Source organism: Balaenoptera acutorostrata, chromosome 5 (assembly GCF_949987535.1).
Source record: "Balaenoptera acutorostrata chromosome 5, mBalAcu1.1, whole genome shotgun sequence".
Lineage (NCBI taxonomy): Eukaryota > Metazoa > Chordata > Mammalia > Artiodactyla > Balaenopteridae > Balaenoptera > Balaenoptera acutorostrata.
Window position 1 is genome coordinate 90,042,684 of NC_080068.1, and position 18,822 is coordinate 90,061,505.

Sequence of the window (18,822 nt, forward strand, 5' to 3'; positions counted from 1 at the left end):
TGTTGGGTGGAAATGCTTTTTTCTGCCTTCTGTCTTTTTAAGCCACAGTCTCAGATGCACAACAAAGGTGACAATAGGAGAAGCAGAGGCCAAAACAATCTATTTCCCTGAGTAAGATATTGCATTGCACTGTGTTACATTAGAGATGCTTATCACATCAGAGACAAATGTTTTTACCAAATTCTGTTTTTGAAAAACTCATCCTCTACTTTCAGCTTCTTAATATTTGCATTAATTCGTGATGGGAAACTTTTTTTTAGCTGAATGTAGATTGGCCTAAAACCATCTACTTCTAATCATTCTCTTCAGTCAAACTCTTTTGACAGCAATTCGAGTTATTTAAAGAGAAGCTCATACAACTCTTGGGCTTTCCTGAACCATCTCTAGGGCATGCATCACCTCCACATTACATACTTCTCAGTTCCCTGAAAATTGTTACCATTTCTTGATCAATCTGAGAATCTGTCAAGAAATGTGTTAATAGAGTGAGAATTGTTTCACACCTACTCTCCATATGTCTTCAAGAAATATTTTTAATTCTGTTCACCCCAAACAGAGCAAATGTTGAAGTGAAAAGTGGTAAACTACCTGCAGAATTGTCGGCTGAGGAATATCAAAACCAAATAATGTATTCTCCCTTCATCCCCCCAAATACAAGGATATAAAAATCTGGAATTGTGCTACCTAGGCACACATGAGATAGTTAAAACCTGAATATAAGTTGATTTGATTTTTTCCTATTTTCTTGCTTAAAAATCCTGACCCTAAATGTGGTTATGCTGGACCTCTGGACAATCAATAGTTGCTTTAAGTCTTTATTTATGACTTCTATTCATATTTTTAAAATAATCCTTTTATAAACTTATTTTCTTATAGCCAAGCAGTACCTTGTCCCTGTCCTTTCACAGATATTAAAATAATTATTTTAATATTGTAATTTCTTCGTCCTGAGCAAGAAATACTAGCTTCCTGTTATATAGCCTGGTTCTTAAAAAATCCATCCAATTCACAGTTTGTCCTGTCTTTAAAGCAACTGAACAAATGTACACATCTGATTTACCCTGAATCATGCCCAGGTCCACAGTATTCACTTTCTAGTTACATAATCCCCAACAAGCAGTCAGAAATCTTTACATTCAGGGATAGTTAGGAAAGCTGAGAATGGTCTAGAACACCCCATGTGCAGAGATTGGAAAGGGACTTCAGGACCCTTATTCTAGACACAGGCCAAGTAAGCATTTGCTTAAACTGACAAGCCTTGAGAGAAAGCATCTTCTCCTGATTATAATAAAGATATAAACAAATTACAATTTAAAATGTTGGTATAAAAATAAGATGTTAGTATAAAAATTAAAATTCAGATTGATCATAAATTTCATAATTTCTTAAAGTCATGCCATCACATAATGCCCTATTACAATTTTTATTAGACTGTTACAACAAAAGACATACACATGTAACAAATACCAACTCAAAATCTATATGCAGATTACTAAACCAACCTCATGCCTCAAGTTGAAAATGATTGCCTTGAATATCTACAGCTAAACTATTTGTCAGTTTCCCTAGAGAAAAACCTCTAATTCATATACAGGAAAGAAGAAAAAAGTTTATGTTTTTTTAAAGATACAATCTAAAAAAATTTAAAAATCAACCAATTAGTATATTTAATATAAAAAAAACAAACTGAATTAGTCAAAATAATATACGTATGTGTTTGCATGTGTGTAGATCACTGGATAAAAGTGTGGAATTTATTTTATTTTAAGATGGAATGTGATATAACTATTGTTCTAAAGGCATTGTATTTATATATTATCCTTGCCGAGGCAATCTGGGCTTTTACATCCATTATCTCACTTTAAGGGTTTATTCTACCGCAAAAAGAATCCCAGAGAGTTGAAAGAACTTCCTCCAAAAGACAGCTAATTAATTATGGATGATGGACCAAAATCTTGCTTCTGCTTCATGTTCCCATGGCCCAAAAGATTTGTGGGAACTAGTCCAAATGTTAGAGTAGCTATAGCAAGATGAATAACACATCTATTTATCATCAAGGAAGAAAACTCAGAGAAGCAGTTTCTAATGATTTATAAGCATGTGTTTGGTAGTCACTGGGATAAACCCTACTCATAACCCAGGGTCTCCCTTACTTTCAATCATTTGTTAGAATCTTAGAACCTTCCTTTAACCTTCCAAATTTCATAAATAACTAAGGTTAGGAGTTATAGACATTCAAGTGAAAGAGAAGTATTTTGAGTGAAATCCTAGTATTGCATAAAATTGCCATTTCTGGATTAAAGAACAAAGATAAAAATCCTCGTTAATTTCTCTTGATTTATCCATACCTGAGAAACTGCAGAGTCATTCAAGTTGAAATCTAGAAATCATAGAGGAAAAAAGACATTTTTATTTACTCACGATATCAAAAGATAACCAGAAAAAAAAAAAATCCCACTTAATGACCTCAGAACAGAAACTCAAATCTTCCAATCAAAAGGCTTTGCCATTTAAACACAATCAATTTTCTTATATCATTCATCAGACTCACCATACACTTTCACGACTCTGTCATGCTTGGCCCTCTTTCTATACTCTCCCATACACATCCTGTCCTCCAGCCACTCCTTCAGCCTCCTCCCTCTCCTCTACCTGACATTTTCCCATTTGGATAGCTGCGATACAATTTCATGACCATTCCACTCCAGCCAAGCTCTTTCTCCAGCATGCTTGTGCATCTCTACCCTCACAATCTTATGGTATAAAATTCATACTACTGTACCTACTTGATATGCTGCCATCTTCTTCTCAAGATCTGCAGATCCACGTTGGTCATAAAACCTCACCATAGCACCACCAGCTTCATGCCAGCAATAGCACTCATGAGGCACAATGGGCTTTTAATTCACAAGCATATTTACTGAGCTTTAGAGAAGAATACAGGACAAGCAATTCAGAACTTTTTATCTCCTTGGGAGATTCAGCAGCTACACACACACAGCTTCTTACCTCACCCCGCTACACCCAGCTCACCCAAAGGAAGTGAGTGCTTGTAAGGGATGAATCCCAGTGTGTAAGATTCACCTTGACTTAGAGAGGTCAATGCCTTGATTTCCCACCTGTCTTTTTTGTTGTTCCCATTACAACTCAAAGCTACCCCCGGGCCAAATCCAGTACCATATCAAGTAAACAAAAATGACAATTAGCCTCTAGAATATATCATTCCTCATTCATCTTAACTCTATCATGTCCATGGAAATAGTGTTGTGACAGGTAATCTGAAATCATCTTCCTAGAGAAGTCTAGGATTGTGCCAGGCCCAGGCCAGGTGATAACCATTTACTCACACCAGAGGAAAGCAATTTCTTCTTCCTCTTCTTACATTTTCCATAATGTTCATTTATGGTAGCTAATCATATACTGATTTCTGCTATCATTATTATTATTACCCACATCGTTTGTATCTTTGGTTTCATTATGGTCAGAGAATATTAATAATACTTGAAATTGCTGTTTATTGTCTCAATATATCCTTCTGAGCTTAGAAAGTCTGTCTTATTTTTCTCTACATCCCATAGTTGCCGTGTAGTTCTAACAATGTAACTCCTATGTGTGCTGGTCAATTTTTTCATATAGTCTGGCACTATTTCAGTTATCTTTCAAGATTTTTATTTCCTTCAATTTTGTTCTAACAGTGGAAGAGGCATCTTCGAACCATACAACCTCAGGTTTTGTTTCCCACGTAGCCAGTCACCTGTTGCTTGACTATCACAATGGCGTGAGCATGTTTTATTGTCCGAGTCATCATTGGCTTTGAGATACTAGAGAATGAACCCCTTTACCTATATGTGACCAGATCAGAAAGGATTAGTATTTACTTATAAACATAAAACAGGCAAATGACAAATAAAATAGCCAGAAAGTTAAAACCACAAGAAACAAGCTCAGCTTCTCCAAGAAATAAGCACAAAAATGTGCTCAAGAGTTTATATTTTCTATCCAAAAGAAGGTTTTGGTGGTAAACTGGAAAAAGAAATCTCTTCAGGAATAACTTATATCCCAGAAATGGAGAAAATACATATTCTGTTTTATATGTATTATTATTTCATTCCTTCAGCAGTACTCTGAGATGGGAATTCTTACCTCTCCTTTACAGAAAAGGAAATGGATGAAGAGGTTAATCAGCATTCCCCTGATCAAATCCTCATCTCAGACAGAGCACAGCTCAACCACAGTTACCTTTCTCTAAGTCTAGTGCTCTCTTTACTTAGGTCTATAGGCAGTTATTCTGTATAAAAGAGGTATACCCATAATTCACAGGTTGAAGGTTTGACCTTAATTGAAGAAAGTATAACTTAAACAAGTGAGAGGGAAGTAGAGAACTCTCACCTGGTTTTTAAGCATCTTCCCATCACTGAATCAGTGCCTTGGAAGGGGACATTTCTGTTAATCAGACAGTGTACTTGACCTCAGGTGAGAGCTATCCTGTGGAACTTTGAATCATAAGATGACAATAGTTGACATCTAATTGAAAGGATGGGCATAATCATTATAACCCTAGTGAACTGCTAGCAAACAAACTTTAAATCTGTAGTCAATAAACTGTTGTACAACCTTGCTATAGCTCCCTAGAAAGCAACAGCTATAGTGTAACAACTCAATCTGCACAACCTGGGAGGGGTATAGCTCCTTTGAAATAGAGTATAATAAGGTACATTATTGCTACCAATTTCAGATTCAAAGGCCTTCATTCAAAAATCATTTCTGTACCTGTTATATACCAGGCACTGGCTAAGGAATAATATAGAGAGAGTCACAGTTCCTTCCATGAATACGCTTTCACTCTCAAGGGAAAACTGACAAATATAAGATAGAGAGATAGAGAGAATGGAAGAATGTTACATGATATACAATGGAATACATAAGAAATATATTCAGGCTTTGGGAGGTAAGGTTGGAGTAGGTTGGAAAAGCCTACTGAAACTGAGTTTTGAAGAATTGCTAAGCTTTAGTTAGATGAAGAAGGAATAGAGGCTGGCAGTGTAGAAACGGAGAAAGCAAGATGTTTCATATAGAGGAATCACCAAGTGAAGGGACATTGTGACACAGATAGCATGGCATGGAATCTTTGAGGAATGTCTCAAATGGTGAAGGTTATGGACTTTGCCTTGTAGCCAGTGAGTGAGCACTGAAGTAAAAAGGCAGCATGAATTGATGTGCATCATGTATAAAGAGAAGCAAGTTTGGGTAAAAAGTGATTAATTACTCAATTTAAAATTATTTTCTCAGATATTCAATTCCTCACTTCCTGGGTGACCCTCTCTCTGCCATTTGCATTCTCACCACTTCTTCATCCATTAGATGTTGCCAAAAATGTGTTGAATCTCTACTACATACCTGACATTGCTTTAAGCATCAGAAATATCAGTCTCTATTTGCAAGAAGCTTGCATACTTTAGAAGCAGCTGAAATAAAAATCAATAAGTGTAGTAACTAAGTCAGCATAATAAAGTACTGAATTGGCATGATAGCTCATGGACAGGGGACAGAGGAAGTGAAGGGAATTTACCAAGGTTTTAGGAAAGGCCACAAAAACAAGGCAGCACTTGGGTTGGGCCCTATGATAATATTTACTTTTATTGAATACCTACTTTTGTCTAGATACAGATGCTCTTGGAAATGTTATGCCATTTAAACCTCACAGTAAATCTTTAAATACTGTAAGCACTTATCTCCCCACTTTTAATAGTTCAGAAAACAAGTTTTAGGAAGAAAAACAGAACCTTGGTGAAGGTCACAGAGATGTGGGAGACAGAACTGGGATTTAGACTTATAATGTCCTCTTGAAAGAAGAGCTGATGTTCCTCAAAAAATTGGGAAAAGGAGCATTGAGGGTAGAGGTGCTCTAAATCCACCATTACAGAGTCCCCAGGACTGCCCTGTATTTTTTGTCCCCTTTTTTTCTTTTTAATTGAAATACTGTTGATTTACAATGTTGCGTTAGTTTCAGCTGTACAGAAAAGTGATTCAGTTATATACATTTTTCAGATTCTTTTCCCTTATAGATTATTACAAAATACTGAGTAGAGTTCCCTGTGCTATACAGTAGGTCCTTGTTGGTTATCTATTTTATATATAGTAGTACACAAGGTATAATGAGTCAATCGCCTGATAACACTCAGTGACAGACTTACTACCCTCTTCAAGGAAAGGTATGAGACATCACAGCATTCATTTCACGAAGCGAATTTCATCTAAATAACCCTCATCCTTATTTTCTTCCTATGTATTTTAGAAATATTTTGTTTGATTGTCTTCTAAATACTATCTGTTTTGGGGAAAAAAAAGAAAAAAAGACACAAAATAGGATTAAAATTTAGTCTTTATAATTAAATACAAGTCTGTCAGATGCAGGATAATTAATTTGACTGGTACTGAGGGGGTCTCCAGGGTACAGGACTTTCTGTGCTAAAACTGGGACTGTCCCGGCAAACCTGGATGATCTGGCCACCATAGTATTCATTCCTGCCTTTCTTGTGTTTAGTATACTATAGAAATTCAATGAATTTGGGATAAATTAATCTTCATCTTCATTTAAGTCATCACTAACAAGCCACTGTATTTTTTTTTACATTAAATACAGCTCTATGGATATAAAAAGAGTTATGAAAAACTGGGATATATGATCTGCAAAGCATGCAAAGCCCATGTGATTCATAGGCAAAAATACCACCGCTGGAATCTTCTGTCCCCAGAGAGTCACCCTTATGCATGTCAACATATCCCAAAGAGCAACATAGTGACAGAATAGGCACTTAAAACACAATTCCATCCTTTTCGTCTTAGTGCATGCACTGCAATTTACAAGTTTTACAGGTTTACATGTTTACAATTCACAAACTTGAAATTCAACACACATAATAAACAGAAGATCTGAAAAAGTCATTAACGAATAATTTAATAATGAATATTGTCTCCCTTTGCCATTGGGAGATGAAGGGAAGGAAATTCTCTAGTGAAAGCTGTTATAAGAAGCATGAAATCAGAGATGCACTCACTGCAGAAGAATTGTTTCCAGTTAGTATAACTACAAGGCCCAGATTCAACAAAAGCAAGTCACTTTTGGAATGAGAACAATTCAACTATAAAAGTCTAAAGTGGATATGATGAAAGTATTACAAGTTTATTAAAGTCTCATTGTTTTGGAGTATCTTTAACTTTCTTGGTTGGTGGGAAATAAAGTTCTTTTAGAGAATAGTACTAAGGAATGTGTTGTATTCATCAAAATGCCTTTAGTTTCTCCCTGTTGGCAGGGATTATGCAGCATGCTGCTTATAAAAAGATGAAAACTTTAAAAAGCAAAAAATTTCTTGAACTAAAGGAGCCCACAGACTGTCTGGTACATGAAATAACAAATAGTTACAATGAAATATGAAAAGTGTGAAAAGTCAGGTTTGACCAATGGAGAAAGCAATAGAGCTGACATGGAACTGTTGAGGGAAGCATTGAAGAGGAGGTAAGGTTTAGCCTGGACCTAGAAGGATAAGCTTTTGTTTCTGGGTTTGAAAAAAAAACCCATGAAGACTGTAACCTCTAAACTTTTTGAATGTACAACTGGCCATCCATATCCATGGGGCCTGCATCTGTAGATTCAACAAGTTGCAGATTGAAACTGTACTGTGGTGGATTGAAGCTGTACTGTGGATACATAACCCAGAGATAGGGAGGGTTGACCCTCTATGCCTTTTTAAATAAAGGACCTGAGAGTCCACAAATTTTGGTATTCGTGGGGGGTCCTGGAACCAATCCCCAGTGGATACCAAGGGAGGACTGAATATCAAATGAAATAATACTAAGTGTAGCAATCAATTAGTGTCATGCTTTGAAAGAAGGATCTTTTATAAAGATGACAGCTGAGTAAATACCACGCCCAACAGTGTTTGATTCCTCTGCTTCTGCTAACACATCCATGGAGTGAAAAGGAAATTATTGATCTAGGTGTTGAGAAAAAGAGAAATCACGAAGAGCTGAAATTATTAGATGGCCTTCACAGCAAGAAAAGTGTCAGCCATAGTGGTCTTTTAAAATATATTTTAGATCCCTCTTTAAAACTGTCTAGCTGTGACTCTTGAAATCAGGATAACTCCAAACTCTTCCCCATGGCCTCCAGAGAGCCCTATAATCTGGGCCCTGCCTACTCTTTGATCTTTTTATACACTACTCGCCTTTGCTCTGATACTCCAGGCGGAGCACCCCACTTCTCACACTCTACTAGTCTGTTCCGGTCTGAGGGCCTTTGCACTTGATATTTGCTCTTCAAGGAAAGCTCTGACTCCTTCACATCTCTTTTTGCCCCTTGTCATTTCTCAAGACATGGCCAATGCCATCCTGCCCAAGTTGTCTACAACATCTCTAATAAATGATTGTTACGGCTTAAATTGTGGCCTTCAAATAAGACGCATGTCCTTATTTGGAGACAGGGCATTTACAGTGGCCATCAAGTTAAAAAGAGGTAATTAAAGAGGGTCCTAATCCAGTATGAATGGTGTAGAAAAAGGGGAAATTTGGATGCAGAAACTGCACACATGGGAGAACAACATGTGAAGATCAAAATTGGGGTGATGCTTCTATAAGCTAAGGGATACCAAAGATTGCCAGCAAACCATCAGAAGCTAGGGAAGAATCATGGAAAAGAGATGGAATCAAAGCTGACAACACCTTTTTTTTCTTTTAAAGATTTATTTATTGTTTATTTATTTTATTTTTATTTATTTTTGGCTGCATTGGGTCTTAGTTGTGGCACGCGGGATCTTTGTTGAGGCATGCGGGATCTTTTCGTTGCAGCACACGGACTCTTCATTGCAGGGCACAGGCTTCTCTCTACTTGTGGCATGCGGGTTTTCTCTTCTCTAGTTGTGGTGCATGGGCTCCAGGGCACATGGGGTCTGTAGCTTGTGGCATGCGGGCTCTAAGTGAGGCGTGTGAGCTCAGTAGTTGCAGTGCGCAGGGTTCTCTGTAGTTGCGATGCAGGCTCCAGAGCATGCACGCTCAGTAGTTGCAGCACGCGGGCTTAGTTGCCCTGCAGCATGAGGGATCTTAGTTCCCTGACCAGGGATTGAACCCACGTCCCCTGAAAAGCTGCCAATACCTTGATCTTGGACTTCTATCCTCCAGAACTGTGACAGTACGTTTCTGTTGTTTAAGCCACTCAGTTTCTGGTACTTTGTTATTTTGTATAATATTTATCAATAACTGAAGCCATCTTTGCTATTTTCTCATTCCTTCACTGGAAGGCAAGCTCCAAGAGCACATTGAACTCTTCTCTCCCGTCCCTGACTCTACCTTAGCACCCAAAACAGTGACTCGCAGGTAGTAGCCACCCTAAAAATATTTTGGAATGATTGCGAGAAAGAGAAAAAGAATGAATGACTGTAAAAAAGGGTGGAGTCCCAGACTGGAGAGGAAAATCTGGAACATTTCCTGAAAATATATAAGCAACATTACTATTCTTCTTAATTAGTTTTCAAGTTAATTTGAATACTTAATTGGATATTTGGTAGTAGTAACATTGAACTGGAATGAAAGTATTTTTTATACTTTTATTTCACTAAAATTTGAGAACAATTTGCGTGTTTAAAATTGGAAAGTTTATTAATCATTATTTTTATTTGGGTTTCTGAGTCATGGTTGTTTATAAATGTAAATTTCTACAAAGTGCTCCTTTTTGTTTTCTTCTTGTTCTACCCCTTAGGCATTCTGGTTCCACTGCCATGTAGTCTCCCTCCGTCTCCATTAAAGTCTTTCAGAAATGTGACATTCACTTGAAGCTTTTATTGATTCACATATGTGTATTTTTAAATTTGATTAATACGATGATATAAAAAGAAAACCGGGCTTCCCTGGTGGCGCAGTGGTTGAGAATCTGCCTGCCAATGCAGGGGACACAGGTTCGAGCCCTGGTCTGGGAAGATCCCACATGCCACGGAGCAACTGGGCCTGTGAGCCACAGTTACTGAGCCTGCACGTCTGGAGCCTGTGCTCCGCAACAAGAGAGGCCGCAATAGTGAGAGGCCCGCGCACCGCGATGAAGAGTGGCCCCCGCTTGCCACAACTAGAGAAAGCCCTCGCACAGAAACGAAGACCCAACACAGCCATAAATAAATAAAATAAAATAAAAAAATAGAAACGTGTTGTCTATCCAGCCAATGGAATATTAAAAAAAAAAAAAAGGGAAAGCTTTAAAAAAAAAAAAAAGAAAACCATCTCTATCATTGAACAGAAACTACATTGCATTGCTATTTACACTGTAAAAAAGCAACACAGAGGGCTTCCCTGGTGGCGCAGTGGTTGAGAATCTGCCTGCTAATGCAGGGGACACGGGTTCGAGCCCTGGTCTGGGAAGATCCCACATGCCACGGAGCAGCTGGGCCCGTGAGCCACAATTGCTGAGCCTGCGCGTCTGGAGCCTGTGCCCCGCGACGGGAGGGGCCGCGATAGAGAAAGGCCCGCGCACCGCGATGAAGAGCGGTCCCCGCACCGCGATGAAGAGTGGCCCCCGCTTGCCGCAACTGGAGAAAGCCCTCGCACGAACCGAAGACCCAACACAGCCAAAAATAAATAAATAAATAAATAAATAAATAAAATCAAGTAAAACTTTAAAAAAAAAAAAAAAAAAAAGCAACACAGAGATTTGATGTCCTCGGCACATCTTTTCTCACTCACCACAAATATCTGCCATTGGGCAGAACAATCACCATCTCTTACCGTTAATAATAAAGAGTCTTAACTAGGTAAGAAACTTGCAATCGCACCTCTAAAGGGGCAAAACACTAAAAATGTTTCACTTTGAGGAACCACATGAAAGTGGTTATCTGAGATTCCTTACATTGCATTCTAAAAAAAAAAAATTTCCACCTGAAAACCAGACAAAATTTGATATATTTCTGTATTTGCTATATACAATCATAAAATAGCCTGAAAAACATTGTATCTTTCATTCGTATCTACTACATGAAAAGGATTTTAACTTACTGAATTAGTTGCAACTCAATATGTTTAATAAAAGGGTTTGAGTGCAACAATAGATCAGAAAGATACGTTAAGATCTATGCTCAGAGATAGTGATGATGTTGGACGCGGTTATGTCACACGGCTGTTTTTCGATGGTTATCTATAATGTCCCCAAATTAAGACCAATGAGAAGCAGGTTTTTGTTTGTTTGTTTGTTTGTTTTGCTTTTTTAAATTTTTATTTGATATTGGAGTATAGTTGATTACCAATGTTCTGTTAGTTTCAGTTGTACAACAAAGTGATTCAGTTTTACATATAAAGAAGTAGTTTTTTCATTAATGAAAGATGGATGCAATTTAAAAATGCAACTGTATTTACCTGTCTGATGTTAATCCGGTGTTGGATTGAAAAGCCTTTCTTTAGGAAGGTAAAAAAGGTCCTTTCCCTTATCTTTGTCGTATGTTAAATGCCTATCTTCTTTTAACATGGTTGTGAAAATATCCACTTTTTCCTCCAGTGAGACTAATCCACAAACCCAAACTAGAACAGAAATTTGTTTTTATGATTTATCTCAACTCATGGGCTTTGATAAGCCTTGCTTTTTCTTTCTTTGTAAAAAGAAGCCTCAGAAATAAAAGCATTTGAAAAAGAAAATGGGTTTACAAAATTTGCACCATAAAATCCAACATTAATACTGCTAAATCAGGAATAATGATTTTGTTAGGGGATTAGCCAACTACAGGAAATGTTCATTGGTTCCTCTACTTTGGTGAGGAAATGAGGTTGGGTGACACCATTTATTGTTAGTGTATCTTAGGGTGGAAGAGGTTTTGTTTCTGCCTTTTTAGCTATAATTGTGACTTATAATTGTGTTCATCTTCCCTAATGCACATATAACTTTGTTAATTGATTTTTCCAATTCTATATCATTAATTTGATGTTTTGCTCTATTTGACCACGTGGGAAGAATAGTACCTGTTCCTCAATAAAGGACTTGTTATAAATAAACAAACAAATAAACAAATAAATATAATTTGTGGCAAGGTCTAGTTTACAACACTGATTTATTCAAGTATGTCCTGGTGAAAAGGAGGATAGCTTCTTGTTGAATCTACAAAAATAACAATACAGCTATGAAAGATAAAGGTGCCTAATATGGGGAATTTTCATAATAATTAACTATTGTTTTAAAGAGTTTGTTAGACTAATAAATATATGATATTATTTTCTTTTCCAGAACATTATTTTACATCATTCTAATGATTTGCTTTTAGTTTATATTGAAGTTTATATTAAGATCTTTCCTAAAATATTTTTTCTGAATTCTCAGGGACTTAATTTTAGTTTATACAAGTACAGGCTTTAAATTGAGGAAGCGATATTAGAAATTTAAAATTAGGATTAGAAAATGTTTTGAAGAAATTCATCTAAGAATTAAGTAGAATCACTTAGTTTATGCTTTTATTTATTTTTTAAGGATACATTTATCTTATAACTGGAAGTTTGTGCCTTTTGACCACCTTCACCCATCACTTGTTTTAGTATCAGGTTATTGAATTTTGTTTTGCTGTTCTGGATTGAAGGAGTCTGCTTTCATGAGGCCGTCTGCATCTGCACTACTAGCATCCTGGAAATTATGACTCAGTTCCTTGGTTTACATGCTTTTCCTAGAGACAATGTCAGATCATACTGGGAAAAATGCTTCCATTAATTTATTTCTTCTAGTATCTAAACCTAAGAGTACCTAGTACTGTACTTAATGCAGTTTGTAGCAGGGGCTTTTGAGCAAGAGAAAGAAAAATGAGAAAATTCCTGTTAGGAGAGGACTGACTGTGGCTAACTGGTTATGATAACCAACAATCCCAGAATGGAGGAAGGTGAACTCTTTTTCTGGGAAAAGTCAAAAATTTTTCCTATGCTGTGTGAATGCCCTGGACCAGAGCTGCAAGTAGAGTATTATTTTCTGAAAATAGCATTGCAAAGGCCTCTTCTTCAATTTCAAGGAAGCTGATCCTTGGTAGAAAAGAGAGATTTGAAGTTTGAAATGAGAAATACAAGTTTGCATTGTTAATCTTTTCATCATTTTTGCATACGTTTTTAAAAGCTGAAAAATCCCTCAAAGGCTATCTTTTTTCTTTTGTAAAATAGAATTAATACTTACCTCACAGAATTATTATAATAAGTAAATGAACGCTTCTATAAAGTAATGGACTATCTGTCCAGAATCAAAAATCTGGCTAATATGCCATCATAAAATGGGTTACAATAGAACTACATGAAATAGTAAAACCTCATTCATCTACATATTTAAGATCTCTTAGGTTGTTATAGGATTTTTTTTAGTACAACATTCAAACATTCAGTATTTGCTGTTAACTCAATTTATTTCATCAGCTACTCATTTTGGGTGCAATTTTCATTGCTAAAATTAGTAATCAAAAGGAATCTTCCATATTTAATGTTTATAATAAAACACAAAGTTTCATGATAGTGAGGACCATATCTATTTTATTCACCACAGAAGCTCCAGAACAGCACTGTTCAATAGAAATATAATGAGTCATGGGTTTTCAATATTCTTGTAGCCACATGAAAAATGTAAAAAAAGTCAGATAAAATTATTTTAGTAATATATTTAAACTAATATATCCAAAACATTGTGATTTCAACATACAATCAATTAAAAATTTTATACTGCTTCAAGTATTTTTATTTTTATTAATTAAAATTAGATAAAATTTAAAATTTATTGTCTTGGTCACACTACCACATTTCAAGTGCTGGATAGTCACATGTAGCTAGCAGCTCCCATATCAGGAAGTGTAGCTCTAGAATCTAGCATAGTACCTGGTACAGATGAGGCACTCAATATATATTCAATAAATGAATAAATAAATGAATGAAAATAACTTCCATATCTCGCAATGTATAATGTCTCTAGCCAACTGTCTTCCGTGAAAAACATCACTCTCATTGCTGTTCAAATAGCTATGAGAGTCTTCCTAGAAGTAATCATTAACCAAAAGATGAGAGGTTATCCCACAATTCAGATGAAGATACTTTGTTTAAATTATCTCCCCAACTTCACGCTCAGAATTACATTCAATATATAAAGAACATGTATAAAAGATATATTTTTATATAAAAAGAATAACATGATAATTTTAAACTGATTTACTTGCCTAATGATGAAATCTAGTATGTTTTAATATGTTTAAAAAAGAGGAAATAGTTAACAAATTCATTTTCTTAGTGAGGGGTTAGAAATATCATCAGAAATATCTTTACATTAATGTTGGAAGTTCTAAGGCAGCAGATCTTTCTGATATTTTCTATATTTTTTCAAAGCTCTTTATACAAGTTTCTGAGACACAAGTAATCAGCAAAAAATTGTAGAATCTTCAAGGCACTCACCGAAACGGTTGACTACCAAGAGAGAAAAAAGCATGGAAATAATTGATGTAATAACTAAACTCATGAATGAAGGGAAGCACAAATCCAAAAGCCTCCAATCTCTATCACTATATCTCAGTAATTCAAAGTGGAAAACTGGTCAGGAAATCAAGTATACCATGAGAGAGGTGGGCCTCCCACATTTGTGGAAAAGTTGTCTTTTTTGTTGCAAAATTTTTGTTGCAAAATTTAAAAGGCATACACAAATGGAGCAGAGCAGAGAGGCAAGTTATCTTCAAGAAATGGTATGGCTTCTAAGCCAGCCATGCCTTATAATAATCTGACTAAATACACAGACATTTAAAGGCAGTTGTCAATGAGGATGGCTATTGATCATTGTTGATCCCTAGAAAAAGCAATGTCACAGAGCAAGTTTGGCAGTGCCCATCCAACTACAAAAGGACACTGGAAATTGACTCTCCCTCTCCCTGGGCAAGGAAATTACCAGTGTGACCATGGATGTAAGCAGTTGTGGTCAACTGACTCTGAATGTTCTTGTAATCTTTGCCTGATGAAGAAACTTCGGTCACAATAGATGCTTAATCTTGAGTCAATATTCAATAGCAAACTGCTTTTTATAACCTGGCTTCCCCTGTGGGCCTATCTTCAGGAAGAAAATATGTTCAGTATAGAGTTTCACAGGATTCTGTCATTGTGTATCAGTCCTTGGACATGGTTAATGTGAATCTGTACCTACAGATATATCCACCATTGGGGAATTGACAACTCAAGTTTTCAAGACTGCAGTGTGGGAGTACCAGACATTGGACTGTGAAAAATCCACAGGGTAATCACTGCCACCCTGTGAAGACTCTTCCACCAAACTGCTGGACTTTTCCTTGGTAAACAAACTCTCTGATTTTGTTATGATGACTTACTGGGGTTGTTTTCATTTGCAAGAACTCTTCAAAGGGACAAAATAAAATGCCATAAAATGGCTCTCTTTACATTACTAGCCCAATGCTTGCTTTAAAAAAAAAATGACTCAATGCTCTAAAGTTGTAAGCAAAAAAGAATTTTAAAAGGCAATCAGAGACCTTTATGAAGTACAAAATCTTAATCCACTCTTGAACTACTCAAATAAAAAAGAGATAAACTAGCAAGGAAGAAAGTGATTGGTCTAGGAGATAACTGAGAGTCTACTTCATTGTTATCAATCATTGATTGTCTTAGCGATTTCCTAGATCCCATAGGCCTACTTTTCCAGAAAAAAATGTAGGGGGAGGGGGAGACGAAAAGATATTCATGGAAGATATTTAAGAATAATTCAGCTATTAGGAGGCTATTACACAGACTTTGTTATTTTCTGCACCTCTGCTATTTTTTTTTCCCCTCAAGGAAAATTGTAAAACTGCTTTAATTAAAAAGAATCCAAAAACTTAGTGATAATCACAGTTTTCAATATTACCTTTCATTTTTATAAGCATAAATTTAAAATAGTAAAGAGCTGCTGATGGGGAAAGGCAGTATGTTATGAGTCAGAGTGGTTATTTTCATTATTTTTTTTTCAATGAAAGCATTATTTATTTATTTATTTATTTCACTGCATTGGGTCTTCGTTGCTGCATGCAGGCTTTCTGTAGTTGTGGCGAGCAGGGGCTACTCTTTGTTGAGGTGCGTAGGCTTCTCATTGTGGTGGCTTCTCTTGTTGCGGAGCATGGGCTCTAGGTGCACGGGCTTCAGTAGTTGTGGCTTGCAGGCTTCTAGAGCACAGGCTCAGTAGTTGTGGTGCACAGGCTTAGTGGCTCCACAGCATGAGGGATCTTCCCAGACCAGAGATCAAACCCGTGTCCCCTGCATTGGCAGGCAGATTCTTAACCACTGCGCCACCAGAGAAGTCCCAGTATTTTTAATATCAGTACATTATATTCTTTCACTACTTTCATGTTTATATACCACTGCTATTTCTCAAGTAAATAGGACTTTTTAAAGGAGTGGATATTTAAGTTAAACCAATGGCTGTTTCATACATCTTTTTGCACAAATAAAATTATAAAGTTACTTATAATTAAACCCATGTTAAAAAGAAAAGAATATAACTATTCTTGATCTCACATTATTCAGATTTCAAGATCAATCATTTCCAATACTCTTGACATGTTTTACTCTATTCTCATTCAAAAATAAAAATAAAAAACTACTACCTTAGCTTTAAATTTCGCATTCTGAACCTGAAAACCTAGCTTATATTTCCCAAGCAGTGCAAAAAAAAAATCACCTTTCTGCAAAGAAAATATATGTGCTTGAAAGCTTGTAATCAATTAACTCTAAGCATTTTAAGTGCCTTCTAGGCATGGATCCCTGGCTATGTAATAGAATGCATAGTAACCCTAAAGATCTCTGCTGATAAAGAATAAGCATGCAATACTATGTTCTCCTTTGAAAATAATGACATTTTCAGCTGGAAGCGGGTTGAATAGGAGTTCGGTAATAAAAGAATTCCTCTGAAAGTCAGACTCTAAATAACCACACTTTAGAGTCTTCCTTGCTTCTTTCTACCCTGTAGGGGTAGCCATAAAATCCAACTAGTTTTACACTAGTTCAACTTTTCTTTCACTTAGGTAATTCTTATGACCAAATTTCTCCTGATTTGTATCACTGAGGGAAGAGAATACTCTAAGTTACTGAGTAAGGAAGGTAATTTCATTCTGTTCTAACTCCCTTAAGCCATCAGATTTTAAAGGAAACCATCATTACATGCAATCATTGGGTTTCTCTTCAATTGAACAACTGCCTGAAAGTTATCTTGGGTAGGTTAGCATTGATTAGCTTTCAGAAAATTAGTTCAAGTACACTACATAATTCAGCAACCAAGACATTATGGAAATTTAACCTGAAAAGGATATACTTGGTGTTTAAATGTCCTGTCAGATTTCAATTGACATTAGTTGTCACTGTGATAGCAATATCAGAAGAAAGACCAAGAATAAAATGTTCATGAGATGTGACTTAAACTCCATTTGTTTTAAATGGGTTCCACCGATGTCAAGTTCAAGGTACTTTGTCACCAAACTGTGAAAACACTTGATTCTATGAATGATTTTGAAGTGTTCAGGTTACCAATAAAAAGTATCAATCTTGTTTAGAATGGCCAGTTGTCTCTCTTTGAACCCTGTAGTCTTGGCACCTTGAAATATAGCTTGAGACCTGAAAATCTGCTCTTCATTCATTTCCACTCTTTCACGATTAGACCAAAGTAGTAATGCATCTTTGCAATTGCTTCATAGGAAGCCAGGCTGAGAGATTCTTCTGTACTCTGGGCAAATATTGTCAGGGTAGACTCAGCTCTCATAAACAGGAGACCCTCAATGAGACATTATCATATTGATGTAAAATAGTTATTACTAATGTTTTCATTTATTAAAACTTTCAGACCCTGTGATGGGCTTGTGATGCCTTGACTTGGCCAGGTTAACTAAACTACCAGGATGGAATGGAGAGCCAGTGGGCATTTTGCAGCCTATGCACACCCTCTCCCAGTTATTCAATCAAGCACTAGTGACTGCTGTGAAGGGGTTTTGTAGATGTAGCTAATGTCTCCAATCAGTTGACTTTAATGCTAAAATGATCATGTTTGGGGGGGCCTGACCTAATCAAGCAAATCCTTAAAAGAGACTGGGCTTTTGCTCGTGAATGAGACTTCAAACAGCTATCGAATTTATAACTGATCTCTCCTCTCTGCATCTTCCTTACCTGTCTGTGAACAGACTACAGTTGCAGCTCATGCCTGTAGGTTCTAGCATGGCCATGATCTTCCCTTCTGCTTGCCCTACAAATTTTGGACTTGCTTAGCCAGTTTCCCCACTATGGTATAATAAATCTCTCTAATTTCTCTCTTCCTCCCTCTCTTTCTATCTATCTATCTATCTATATCTATCTATCTATCATCTATCTATCTATCTATCTATCCATCTCTCTAAGTAATCTCCTGATTCTGCTTCTTTGGTTGAGACCTGACTAATAAAGACCCCTCACACTGGAAACTGCAACATTAGACAAAAGCTACTGTGATATACCTGTATTATTTTAATTCCTAACAAAAGAGTCTACATTTGAAAAATAATACATTTATTGATTTATTCCACACAAAAAAATTATTGAGTGCCCACCTAATTCCATTCTCTGTATTGGGCATATAGCAATGCCTGAAACAGTAAAAGCGCTTTCATGGATTTCACAGTAAGGAGGGAGGAAAGAGAACAACAGAAAAAAAAAAAAAAAATGCAGAAGTCAGATGGTAATAAGGGTTACATGAAAACTTCCCTGGGGTGGTTCCATATGCTTCGCTCTATAATTATTTATTATATCATGCATTACATTTTACCCATGATTCATTAAATGTGTTATATTTCACACTTT